Source organism: Triplophysa rosa, linkage group LG13 (assembly GCF_024868665.1).
Source record: "Triplophysa rosa linkage group LG13, Trosa_1v2, whole genome shotgun sequence".
In the NCBI taxonomy this organism is placed as follows: Eukaryota; Metazoa; Chordata; class Actinopteri; order Cypriniformes; family Nemacheilidae; genus Triplophysa; species Triplophysa rosa.
This window is the reverse complement of record NC_079902.1, coordinates 16682261-16694616: the sequence shown is the minus strand read 5'-3', so window position 1 is coordinate 16694616 and position 12356 is coordinate 16682261. Positions and strand designations below refer to the sequence as shown.

The 12356-nt window shown below is 45.9% G+C and overlaps 1 long non-coding RNA gene across 1 annotated transcript; it reads right to left on the bottom strand.

Annotated features, from left to right (window-relative positions):
• Positions 1-332: 332 nt before the first annotated feature.
• Positions 333-11966, bottom strand: LOC130564211 (uncharacterized). The gene is made up of 3 exons (XR_008964219.1): positions 11770-11966; positions 11371-11418; positions 333-569 (listed from the first exon to the last, which is right to left on the bottom strand). It is a non-coding gene; the product is annotated as an uncharacterized LOC130564211 (long non-coding RNA).
• Between the last annotated feature and the right edge of the window lie 390 nt (positions 11967-12356).

Sequence of the window (12356 nt, the reverse complement as noted above, 5' to 3'; positions counted from 1 at the left end):
ACGCAAGCATGCACGCACACACACACACACACACACACACACACACACACACAGACACGCACGCACAGTGAAAGCACACATTGAAGATAAAGGAGAGAGAAACACAGGTCAAATATTAAACAGACTATAAATTCCTATATTCAATATTAATTAAATAAAACTTTAAAATTCTAATTCTAAAGCAGCCCCCCCGGCCAGGCAAATAGTGCAAAACAGTATGCAAACAGTGGCGAGGAACCCAAAACTCCAATCGAGAAAAAAACCTCAGGAGAACCCAGGCCCAACCAGGGGATTCCAGTTCCCCTCTGGCAAAAGCTGCTGTCTCTGCACAAGCTCGACAGTGCTTGCACAACAAGGCTAAATAAAAAATAAATAAACTTACTAATAAGGTAAATTATAGATTCAAGATTATCATTAATAATCTAATAGCATTTTAAATTTTGTAGTGAAGACATGTGAAGTTGCCGCGTCCTTCTTTATCCAGCTCTATCATCTCAGCTCCTGTCAGGTCGCCGCTTCCCATTCTCCGCTCTACCATCAGGTCTAGGCATCCTGCTCGCTGTGGTAACCTTGGAACAATGAGACAAGACTGGCTGAGAGTAGAGCAGTGGTTTTCAAACCCTGGGTCGAGCGAATTAAAAAATGGGTCGCCAGGATGATTGAAGAAAAATGTTAGTCAAATAATTAATTCAATTTTATTATACAATAATAATAATAACAAGAATTTTGAATTGAAACACACTCAAAAATGATTTGAATACACACAAAATAAGTCCATAAATCCATCACTGTGTCACCTGACCCACGTAAATTGTATGCAGTGTCGTTGACACAGCCATTTTTCTTTCTCCCTGTGAGATGATGCAAAGGCTTCAGTACCGTGACACCCGTCTTTATTCTGAACATGAGCAAGCCAAAGCCAAAAAATACCATTTATGATTTTTTCAGAAGAAAAAGAGGGCCTGGGAGCGAGACCTGTTCAAATGAAGGAGCTGAAATGCCATCAGCCGTCCATCCTTGCCTCCAGAAGCAGAGGTCATCACGAAAGACCGTGAAGGCGATGCACAGGAATAGCATGGCAGTTATGTCCCAGCAAAGAAAAAGCAGAAATCCACAGCAAGGCCATTTAAAGATGACGTCTTAACGTTTGGGTTTGTCAACTGTTCTGACGCATACCATGCTGCCATACCAATGTGTGTAATATGCAGGGAAAAGTTGGCAAATGACAGTTTGAAGCCAGCAAAGCTAGAAAAACATATACGTGCCATGCCGACCTGGCGGACAAACCATTGGCTTTTTTTCAGAGGAAGGCTCAAGAAATTCAGTCATCAGCTCAGGTACTCAGTAGAAGCATAACACACAATCACAAATTGCACCTGGCATCGTATAAAGTTAAATATCATATTGCCAAAGAAAAAGAGCCACATACAATTGCAGACAGATTAATACTGCCTGCTGCACATAGCTAATACAGTTCTGGATGAAAAGGCATCTCAAAAGCTAAACCTAATTCCTCTTAGTGACAATACGGTGTCACGTCGAATTGGAAAACCACCTTATAGAGAGACTGAAGTCAGCAAAAGATTTAGCTATTCAGCTGGACGAAAGCACTGATGTTTCATCAAGTGCTACGTTAGTTGTTTATGTTCGTTACATTTGGCAAGGAGAATTCATTGAAGATCTTTTGTGCTGCCTAACGCTACCTTCTAGCATGTCAGGAGCTCAAATTTTTGAAGAGTTAAATGCTTTCATGACTAAATGCGGTCTGGATTGAGCTAACTGCAAAGGCATCACCAGCGACAGAGCGGCCAACATGACTGGAAAACATAGCGGAGTTGTCAGAAGAATTAAGGATGCAGCAGGACAGAACATTGTTTGGAATCATTGTTTCATTTAGAGGTGGGCGGAATGGCCAAAAATCTTTTTCACGGAATGAGTAATTTTATTTCACGGTAACGATATATTTCATGAAACAATCTCCCATTATAATTCTATATTTTATACCTCATTTTTCTTAGATTGATTTAACTAATTTATTTATTACAGTTCATTTAAATGCTCACCATAGTTAAAATGTAGGCAAGTTATGAAAATGTACTAAAGATATCAAATTAAGTTCTGATAATCAGATGTATTATTTATTCATATTTATCTTCTGGCTATATCATATGTATACAGTAGGAAGATAGACAACATATATAACAATAAAGTATGAATATGCACAAACAATGAGAGTACAGTATATGACTAAACTGGTGTTCATGGGGTCTGTACTGTAGGTCTTTATCGCTCTTCACTCTCTATTAGATGAGCACTTTTAGTGTGTTGCGACTCTCTGTCTTTAGGTTTGTTTATTCTCGGGCTTGTTTTTGCACTGCGAGTCTCTGGTGACTCCTCACGCGTCTCCCAAAACTGGAGGTAGAAGCGCGTCACATCAAAGCGCTCATGCGCTCGCGAGCATCATCGCGCATTTCAATGCAAGTTTCACCTTGGCTCGCCTGAAGTTAAACTTTATAAAACTATTAACAGCTTTTCAAAACAACCTGACTTCTGAAATACGTGTTGAGAATGAGCTTTTTTAAATGCTGGCGCAGATCCCTGCAGGAGCACTGCGGGTGAGAGAAGCGCCGGACTGGAGCGGATCACTAAACTACAGACTGAACGAAGGTCAAAAGAATGTTTGATACGTTCATTTGTTACGCGTGGATTAATTCATTAGTTTTTTTCAGAATAGCGCCTAATTTGCAGAGCGCCGAGTTAACCACGCCTACTTATTTACATTCCGCGGAATACACGGAATAGAAAAATCTCCTACGGTTGACATTTTATTCCGTGGTAACGGAATATTCCATCATTCCGCCCAGCCCTAGTTTCATTCATCGCAAAACTTTAGCATCAAAAGGAATACCACCGGAACTTGAAGTAGTGATGAAAGACATTGTCAAAGGTGTGAACTTTATTAAAGGCAGTGCTCTTATTAGTCGACTTTTCGAGGCCTTGTGTACTGAAATGGGAGCCGAGCACAAACATTTACTCTTTCATACAGATGTGATATGGTTGTCAAAGGAAAGGGTGGTCAGCCGAGTGTACGAGTTGAGGGATGAAATACATGCTTTTCTTACGGAGAAACGGTCACCTCTCGCAAGCTCATTCCGCGATGAGAAATGGCTTTTAACCCTGTCTTATCTTGCCGACATATTTTCTGTTCTAAACGAACTGAATCTAAAACTGCAAGGACGGGAGGTAAATATTTTCAGACACTACGAACAAATTCAGCCTTTCCAGAAATCACTCGAACTCTGGCAGCTGCGACTCAAAACCTCAAGCTACTATATGTTTCCGACAATGATGAGACACATTGAAGAAAATGATGTTTGCAAGAAATCGGTCACAAGTCTAACACGTCTCATTCAGTCACATCTGGATGCACTGATGTGCAGTTTCTGCACTTTCCCAAGGAGAAGTTTGGTGAATTAAAAGACAAGGAGTGGGTGAAAAATCCCTTTGACTTTGAAACTCCAGAATCAATTGCTAAACTGAATTTAACCTCTGAAGAAGAATCAGAAATGCTTCGGCTTACTTGTGACAGCACGTTGAAAACTCGTCATAAAACAGTAAAATTGTCTTCGTTCTGGATAGGCCTTTCCACGGAGTAGGCTATCCCATGCTGAGCAAAGCAAGCATTTTATTGCTATACCCTTCACAACCACCTATATGTGTGAAACAGGATTTTCCGTTTTGACCAAAATGAAGACGAGACAGCGAAACGAACTGGATGCTTCTCCGGACATGCGTGTTGCCCTTTTGTCCTGCGAACCATCTTGGGAACAGATTATGCAGAATAAGCAGGCCCACCCTTCTCATTAAGTAAGTTGTATAAATACACAGACACGCGCACACACACATACTCAAGCTACTCCGGTCTCGCTCCGCGATGTTTGTGGTCTCTCACAGTTTAAAACTCTTAAAAGATTTAAAAAATATTTTGGTGAGACCCCGGCATTAGTATGCAGACTATTCTCTAAAATATTCATAGGATGAAAAGAGTAAATACGTTGGTGCTCTGTTTGTTGGTGCACACTGACAGCCTGTAATAGGCACCGTGGCACAACCAAAGAAGAGCTTGTGAAATAAACGCATATCATAAAAACTCACCTTTTCACTGGATCTGCATTCTTTTTCCTGCACCTGCATCATCTCATCTTTCATCAACTGGTCTTTAATTGAATCACCAAAACCCAGGAAAGAGAACAATAATATGCATGCAAATGAACACCACATTCTCACACCTCATCTTCTTTTTCCTACAAACACTCAGCCAAAAAGCCCTAACAAGGGAGGCTTTTAAAACCACGCACTGTGGTGAAAAGCCATTTCCTACTGCGTGCTGCGCATTACCATGTTGATGTCAGAATATTAGTAATGCGCACGATTGCTGTGCGAATTATTTTTAGTCCTTTGAGATACGATTATGTCTCTGTAGTGCTGAATTATGTTTTGATATCATCCAGTCAAAAATTGGCTGATCTAACTTTACCTGCAGACCAGAGTGCATGAGTGATTATATGAGATTGAGAGGGAGAAAGAGAGAGAGAGAGAGAGAGCGAGAGCGAGACAGAGAGAGAGGATCACTCAACTGATTGCATTTAGACTGATTGGATTGGATTCTGTTGAAAAGGCTCATAATTAGTACCACCTGCCCAGACTATGACCCCCATTTGGATACAGGAAGAGGAGGAGTGGATTGTCATTTCCTCTACCTTCTCATCTCATCTTCTCTCTCTCCCGACTTATCTATCTGTGTGTACCTATGTCTATGGTTATGTTCAGAAATGAATATTAGCTTGCTATTTACTAAATACTGTGTAGTAAATATGCCTCTGTTGCTTTTGGTAAATAAAATGAATGCCTGTGAGAAAACAAGCTGAATGAATGGCTATGGCAGCAGTGCGGCAGGAAAAGGTTTTTCCCTACTTATGGTCTCTGTCGCCATTTTGTGAAACAGGCGTATACCTGAAAAATGAATCTTAAAAGAGCAATGTGGAGATTTTAGCTGCATCTAGTGGTGAGGTTGCAAATTGCAACCAACGGCTCACTCCACCCCTCCCTTTGAAGCACTACGGTGGCTGCACTGAACTAATAGTGTGTTCAGACCAAACGCGACTTGCGCGAATGAATCTCGCTATTCGCACGTAGTTGGACACTTGAACATTTTGAGTTTACTCGCGTCATTCGCACTTGAAATTCACGTCATTCATGCGTGAAATTCACAACAGATGCAAGCTCTAAAAAATAAAATGGCGGCCGAAACGCCCGTTGGAGCATAGTTTTGTATAAATGTGTTTCATTTTCACTTTCAACAACGTCTGATTGCATTTCTAGCAAGAAATTAGTATTGTAGTTTTTAAATATGTGATTAGTTATTACAAAGACGCTCTCTGTTTATAATTCAGATAGACTTCAGTTGCGCTGCTTATCTGTTTCTCTGGGCTGCCTTCGTGCACAGACACTGCACGTCACTACTAGAGCAAGCTCCTGATTGATTAACACGGCGCGAATTTTCGGCAAAATTCAGATTTTTCAACTCGCGCGAATCACACGTCAAACGCCCGAAACGCTCAATTCGCACCGCAAGTAGGTCTATCGCATCTTTGCATTGACTTAACATGTAAATCACTCGTGCTTAATGCTTCATTCGCGTTTGGTCTGAACACACTATAAGATGTTGGGCTGCTGTAGAAACAACAGGGCGAATTCCATGCAAGGGGACCCATGGTGTATGTAGATAGAAATAGTTCATTCTAATAATAAAAACATAACGCTACATTATGTAAGGTCTTTATACACCTCTGAAGACATAGTTATGTATATTATATTGCATTTCTCTCAATAGAGCCTCAAAAAAAAACTACAAATTGGACCTTTAATTGTAGTTTATACAATAGTATAGTGACTATGTCCCGCTGGAAGTAAACCGTGACTTCTATAGCCAGGTGTTTTTCTGAGCCAATTACCTGATCCATGAATGTCATGTGACTGATTACTCTGAGACCTTCGTAGAATGCTGAATGTCCAAGAGCATCACAAGAATGTGCTTGGCCCCAAAGCTTTCATTAAAGAGAAAAAGAAAGTGTCACATTTAAAACTGAATCAAAACTTAAAACTAACATCTTTCAGACTTAATTCTCTCTCTCTCTCTCTCTCTATATATATATATATATATATATATATATATAATTCTATAAATAAATAAAAACTGAACTGCTTTTGGACCAGTGTTGTTTACGTCTTGTGAAATAGTCTATAGTAGGTCACCCAACCGTGCACACTATATACTACTGCTACAGTGAAAGCAGTATTACAGCAAGCCATTTAAAACACAGCCAACGTCTCTCTCTCATCCTCCTTCTCACTCATTCCAGCGGTGGCAGAACCATCAAAGAACAATGTAAGAGTCCGGTCCCTCCGGTTGCATGATTGCTAAAGCAATATTCAGCCCTACTGAAAAAGACACAGCAGATGGAAGGAGTGAAGGTGGGAGAAGAGATGGAGACCAAGTGGTGTAATTATTTTGGAAAGATTGGAAAAACCCCATTCCAAAACTCAGGCTGCGACATGCAAGAGGAAAGAGAGTGAGAAAGAGATAGAAAATGAAAATGAAAGCTTGGATGAGACAGACAGAAAGGCAGAGGAATATCAAGGGCTCTTTTTTGAACGTAGCAGAACAGATGCCTCGCTGCCTCATGCATACACAGCAGCACAGAGAGAGAGGGCAACCTCAAAAAAACTGAAATTAGAATGTACGAATTGGAGTGTTTCTTCTCAAAGCCTCATCTTGTTCATCCATTTGAGAAGCCAAATGCAGGGGCATAGAGAGAGAAACTTCCTGATAACACGAATAAAATATCCCCACCTTGTCTCAAGCCACCAGAGGACCTATGGGCACGGAGCCAAATGGAGATTCATATTGCAAGACACCTCTCTGAAATCTGCCGTCATTTATTTCCTCATTTATGTGTTTTTGGGATGTGACACACATTTCATTTGGAAGGCGTGTTTAAGAGCGAGTGCATTTGTAATCGTGAATAATTCAGAGCTTGTGTACGGGCTGTCATTTTGTTTTGCGGATGATGCAGACAAGGTCCTACCATGCTTCATTATTAACAAAACACCAAGTTGTTCAATGTAATTCAATGTGTATACTCGATTTAAGGTTGAAAAATGCTGTATTTTCCACATAATGTGCTTGTTTGTATCTCCTCTTTTCCCCGCCTCTCTGAAACTTGCAGATTTTTAATAAAGCTCATCTGTCATTGTTCTGCCTCACCTAGTCTTGGATTTCCTGGTCCTGAGGCAGAGCCATGACAAAGTCTTTGGTTATGTGTGGAGAGAAACATATTATTGTCCTTTTGACAATGATATGCGTTCTCTCCAGTGTCTTGTCATTGGCCCCGCCCCTCTCGTGTCATGTATTGCTTCCCTGCCGTGTCTAATGTTTCCCACCCGCTTGCTGCTAGGTTTCCGGCAGGGGGACTACGGGAACCGGGAGTTCGCCGGGGCATTCTCGGCGGTTGCTGAGGCGACTGAGTTCAACGAGGCAGAGTTGAAGACGATCTTCAACTGCTGCCTCACTCAGCGCCTCACCCTGTCTGAGAAGAGGCTGCTGGGTCCCCTAGGGTTCGCGAAAATGGTCAGGTTCGTGGCCAACCAGGACGATCCCGGGGGTGGGGTTCCACGTGGGACTTCCACCTCGCGGTCGATCACGGCGGAGGGCCTCAACCTGGCTGCCGCTACCCGGGGGGACTCAGTACCCTCTGGCTTGAGCTCCATGGTCCCCGTTCATTCTGGCTGCACCGGTAGTGGGCGGGAGAGGGGGTTGGTGGACTCCTCCACTGCGGAACTCCCTCTGGTCCCCACGGATTCGCCAAGGTCGGCTATGGATCCGGTGGTGCGGAGAAGGAGGGAGAGGCGCAGCAGAGGAGCGTCCAGTCCGGTGCGGCCGGAATCCAGTCCAGCAGCGTCCAGTCCGGTGCAGCAGCCGGCGCCCAGTCCGGTGCAGCCGGTATCCAGTCCGGTGCAGCCGGTATCCAGTCCGGTGCAGTCGGCGTCCAGTCCAGTGCAGCAGCCGGCATCCAGTCCGGTGCAGCCGGCATCCAGTCCGGTGCAGCCGGCTTCCAGTGCGGTGCAGCCGGCGTCCAGTCTGGTGCAGCCGGCGTCCAGTCCAGTGCAGCAGCCGGCGCCCAATCCGGTGCAGCCGGAATCCAGTCCGGTGCAGCCGGCATCCAGTCCGGTGCAGCCGGCTTCCAGTTCGGTGCAGCCGGAATCCAGTCCGGTGTCCAGTCGGCGTCCCAGCCGGTGCAGCAGCCGGCACCCAGTCCGGTGCAGCCGGCGTCCAGTCCGATGCAGCCGGCGTCTAGTCCGGTGCAGCCGGCTTCCAGTTCGGTGCAGCCGGCTTCCAGTTTGGTGCAGCCGGCATCCAGTTCGGTGCAGCCGGAATCCAGTCCGGTGTCCAGTCGGCGTCCCAGCCGGTGCAGCAGCCGGCACCCAGTCCGGTGCAGCCGGCGTCCAGTCCGGTGCAGCCGGCGTCTAGTCCGGTGCAGCCGGCTTCCAGTTCGGTGCAGCCGGCTTCCAGTTTGGTGCAGCCGGCATCCAGTTCGGTGCAGCCGGAATCCAGTCCGGTGTCCAGTCGGCGTCCCAGCCGGTGCAGCAGCCGGCACCCAGTCCGGTGCAGCCGGCGTCCAGTCCGGTGCAGCCGGCATCTAGTCCGGTGCAGCCGGCTTCCAGTTCGGTGCAGCCGGCTTCCAGTTTGGTGCAGCCGGCATCCAGTTCGGTGCAGCCGGAATCCAGTCCGGTGTCCAGTCGGCGTCCCAGCCGGTGCAGCAGCCGGCACCCAGTCCGGTGCAGCCGGCGTCCAGTCCGGTGCAGCCGGCATCTAGTCCGGTGCAGCCGGCTTCCAGTTCGGTGCAGCCGGCTTCCAGTTTGGTGCAGCCGGCATCCAGTTCGGTGCAGCCGGAATCCAGTCCGGTGTCCAGTCGGCGTCCCAGCCGGTGCAGCAGCCGGCACCCAGTCCGGTGCAGCCGGCGTCCAGTCCGGTGCAGCCGGCATCTAGTCCGGTGCAGCCGGCTTCCAGTTCGGTGCAGCCGGCTTCCAGTTTGGTGCAGCCGGCATCCAGTTCGGTGCAGCCGGAATCCAGTCCGGTGTCCAGTCGGTGTCCCAGCCGGTGCAGCAGCCGGCACCCAGTCCGGTGCAGCCGGCGTCCAGTCCGGTGCAGCCGGCGTCTAGTTCGGTGCAGCCGGCATCCAGTTCGGTGCAGCCGGAATCCAGTCCGGTGTCCAGTCGGCGTCCCAGCCGGTGCAGCAGCCGGCGTCCCAGCCAGCGTCAAGCCCTGTCCAGCCGGCCTTCCAGACGGCCTTCCAGCCAGTGTGCGGCCGGCCTTCCATCCGGCGCCCAGCCTTGTCCCCCCTATGACTCCCCCCCAAGACCCCCAGTACTCCGCGCCCTCGAGCGCAGCCGGGGACTAGGACTATTCCCCCTAAGACTGTTCCTCCCATAAACCCTTGTCTGTCCCCACCCCCCTCCCATGTTTATTATTTTTATTATCCCAGCCCAATCCTGTTGTTATCTTGTCATGTCTGCCCCTGATTTTGTTTTCTCTGTATTGCCTTGTCTTGTCTGTCACCCAGTCCACCTTGTCTCATCTGTCTACCCCTTGGTGAGCACCTGGAGGTGCTCATTAAAGGGGGGGCTTCTGTCATGGTTCTGCCCCACCTAGTCTTGGATTTCCTGGTCCTGAGGCAGAGCCATGACAAAGTCTTTGGTTATGTGTGGAGAGAAACATATTATTGTCCTTTTGACAATGATATGCGTTCTCTCCAGTGTCTTGTCATTGGCCCTGCCCCTCTCGTTTCATGTATTGCTTCCCTGCCGTGTCTAATGTTTCCCACCTTCCCTGTGTAATTATCCTTCGTTTGTCTTGCCTTTAAAATGCCTTTGTTTCACTGTCTTGTTGCTGGTGTATTACTTTTGGTCTGTGTACTGTGTACTGTTTATGTGCTATGTACCTCGTCCAGTGTTCCTGTTCCCAGCCTTGCCCGTGTTCTGTGAGTTTTGTGTTCTACCCTGTCGTGTTGTGGTGTAAGACGTTTGGTCGTGTCCTTTAGTTTAGATTTGCTGTCCTTGTTTTCGTTTTGCCCCCACGTGGGAAGTCTTTTGTTTTATATATATTTCTTAGTTCCGTTTTCCCCCATTGTGGGTGTTTGTTTTGTTTTGCGTTTTGTGTATATTAAAGTCTTGTTTGTTAACCCCTTCACTGCCTGCCTGCATTTGGGTTCTTCCACCACTCCGAGTCCGCTCTGAAAAGTGAGGTGTGCTATGATTGGCCAGTTAACCAGTGCGTAGTGATTGGTCGAATACTGCAAGTGTGTGACGGAAATGTAACACCTCTTACTATTTTTGGAACATCAGGTTCCAAAGCAATTGTACTGACAGGTACGCCCACCTTACTTGCTTGTACATTTGGGCGGTCTTAGTCAACTCATACCACGAACTGAAGTAGATTTGTGGGTGTGTGGTTACACGAGGTGTTTCAGGCAGGTCTGGGTGAGCATTCACTTTTAGATAGAATGCATCTTTGTTCCGACACTTTCATTTTTGCAAATGTACGTGTCTAATACATGCATGGGCATCTTATAACACACCAAAGACACAGAAAAACACGTGTTCGCGCCATATGACCCCTTTAAAAACACGTCTAGATACATTAGCCATTTGGGCAAACAACCAAGCAAATGATGAAATATATTTCTTGGTTATTAGGATGTCACACTGTGTCGTGTTCTCCACCAATTAATTTGTTTTTGTTTACTCTGGAGAATTTCACGGATAAAAATGCAACCTTGTCTGTGACTATCATTTAAACCATACTGCACATGCAAATTTTATCAATAAAACGTCAATCTAAGCTGGTTTAACAAGCAATATGTGCTAGTTAAGCTATTAAGAATTATGATGCTGGAGAGACCAGTATCCAAACCACAGCAGGGGAACCTGCAGGTCTTGATATTGTTTACAGCTCAAATTGGCTGATGAGTATACAAAACATCACGTCTTCCAGCATTGTGTTTTTCATGCAAAGAAAACGTACTGTACACACTCACTCCTGTCTGTAACGTTCTTTTCTTTGGCAATAATCTTCAAATGTAAGTGTATAACCTCAAGTTAACAATATATGAGAAGAGGATATTTCTGTACACCTGTCTCGTCTGAGTCTGGCTATTGATTTTGCCACAGGTGCAAACTAATAACTGTAATCTACATTCTGTGTGTGTGCGTGTTTGTGAGATGACGTGTGTATGTGTGTGTGGTCTTTACCCCATCTTCGTTTGCCGCAATCAGCTATCGGAGGAATCCTTTATCCGCCTGTAAGGAAATCAATACCGCAATGTCAACTCAGATTTTCATTTGACACAGAAAGGCTAACAAGACACAACAACAGAGCATTTCAAAGGAAAAATGCCTCACTATAGATGAACGAGCGCATGCACGGAAAATTATTAAGGCTATCCCATTGTCATATGATCCTACCCAACATAAAAGGATGGTTGGCAGGCTATTTATACACGCTCAAACACACATATATGCAGATTTAGGATTCAGAAGGTTTTCGTTGTCACTCTTCCGCTGTGTGCTCTGCTTAAGACCGCATGAAGCCCTTGGGCACACTGCAACAAGCTCACTCAACCTTGCCTATCCAAAGAACACATTGCATACCATCAGCCCAGCCAACAGTTGAAACGACCATTCGGACAATAGAGCTTCGGTCTGGTTTTGCAATGGTTAAAAAAGGTCCAAGTCTGAGGGAGAAAGAATCTCCGGAATGAAAACAAGCAGCCGGTCACACCAAATAGATGCAACTCGCGTAATCCTTTGGCTCCTCTGTTGAACGCCGACTGTCGATAATGAATTAACAAATGTCTTCCTGAAGCCTGCCATGGAGAGTCCTCCGTGTGCAGCATTTGAGAGAATAATACGCTGCTCAAAGTTTTTCCTCCTCTTTACAGAAACGGAATGAAACATCGGCTCCTTTGTTCTGTCAGGAGGCATAATGTTCAATTTCACACTGATTGATTTACGGGACAGGCCGCCTCTCTTCGACTCGGCTAATGTTAAATGCATGTCTCCTCTCTGCATTTGCTGCGGGGATCAATATAAGCACTTGGCCTCGAGGAAGAGCTCTGAACCATCTTTAACCCCAGTTTCGGGGTTTGGACTCTTTCAGTCTGCCCTCACTTCATTTGAAGCCCTGGAGGCCAGTCTGGAAACACAGAGACCTCAAGGCACAGTCAATAAGAGACAGA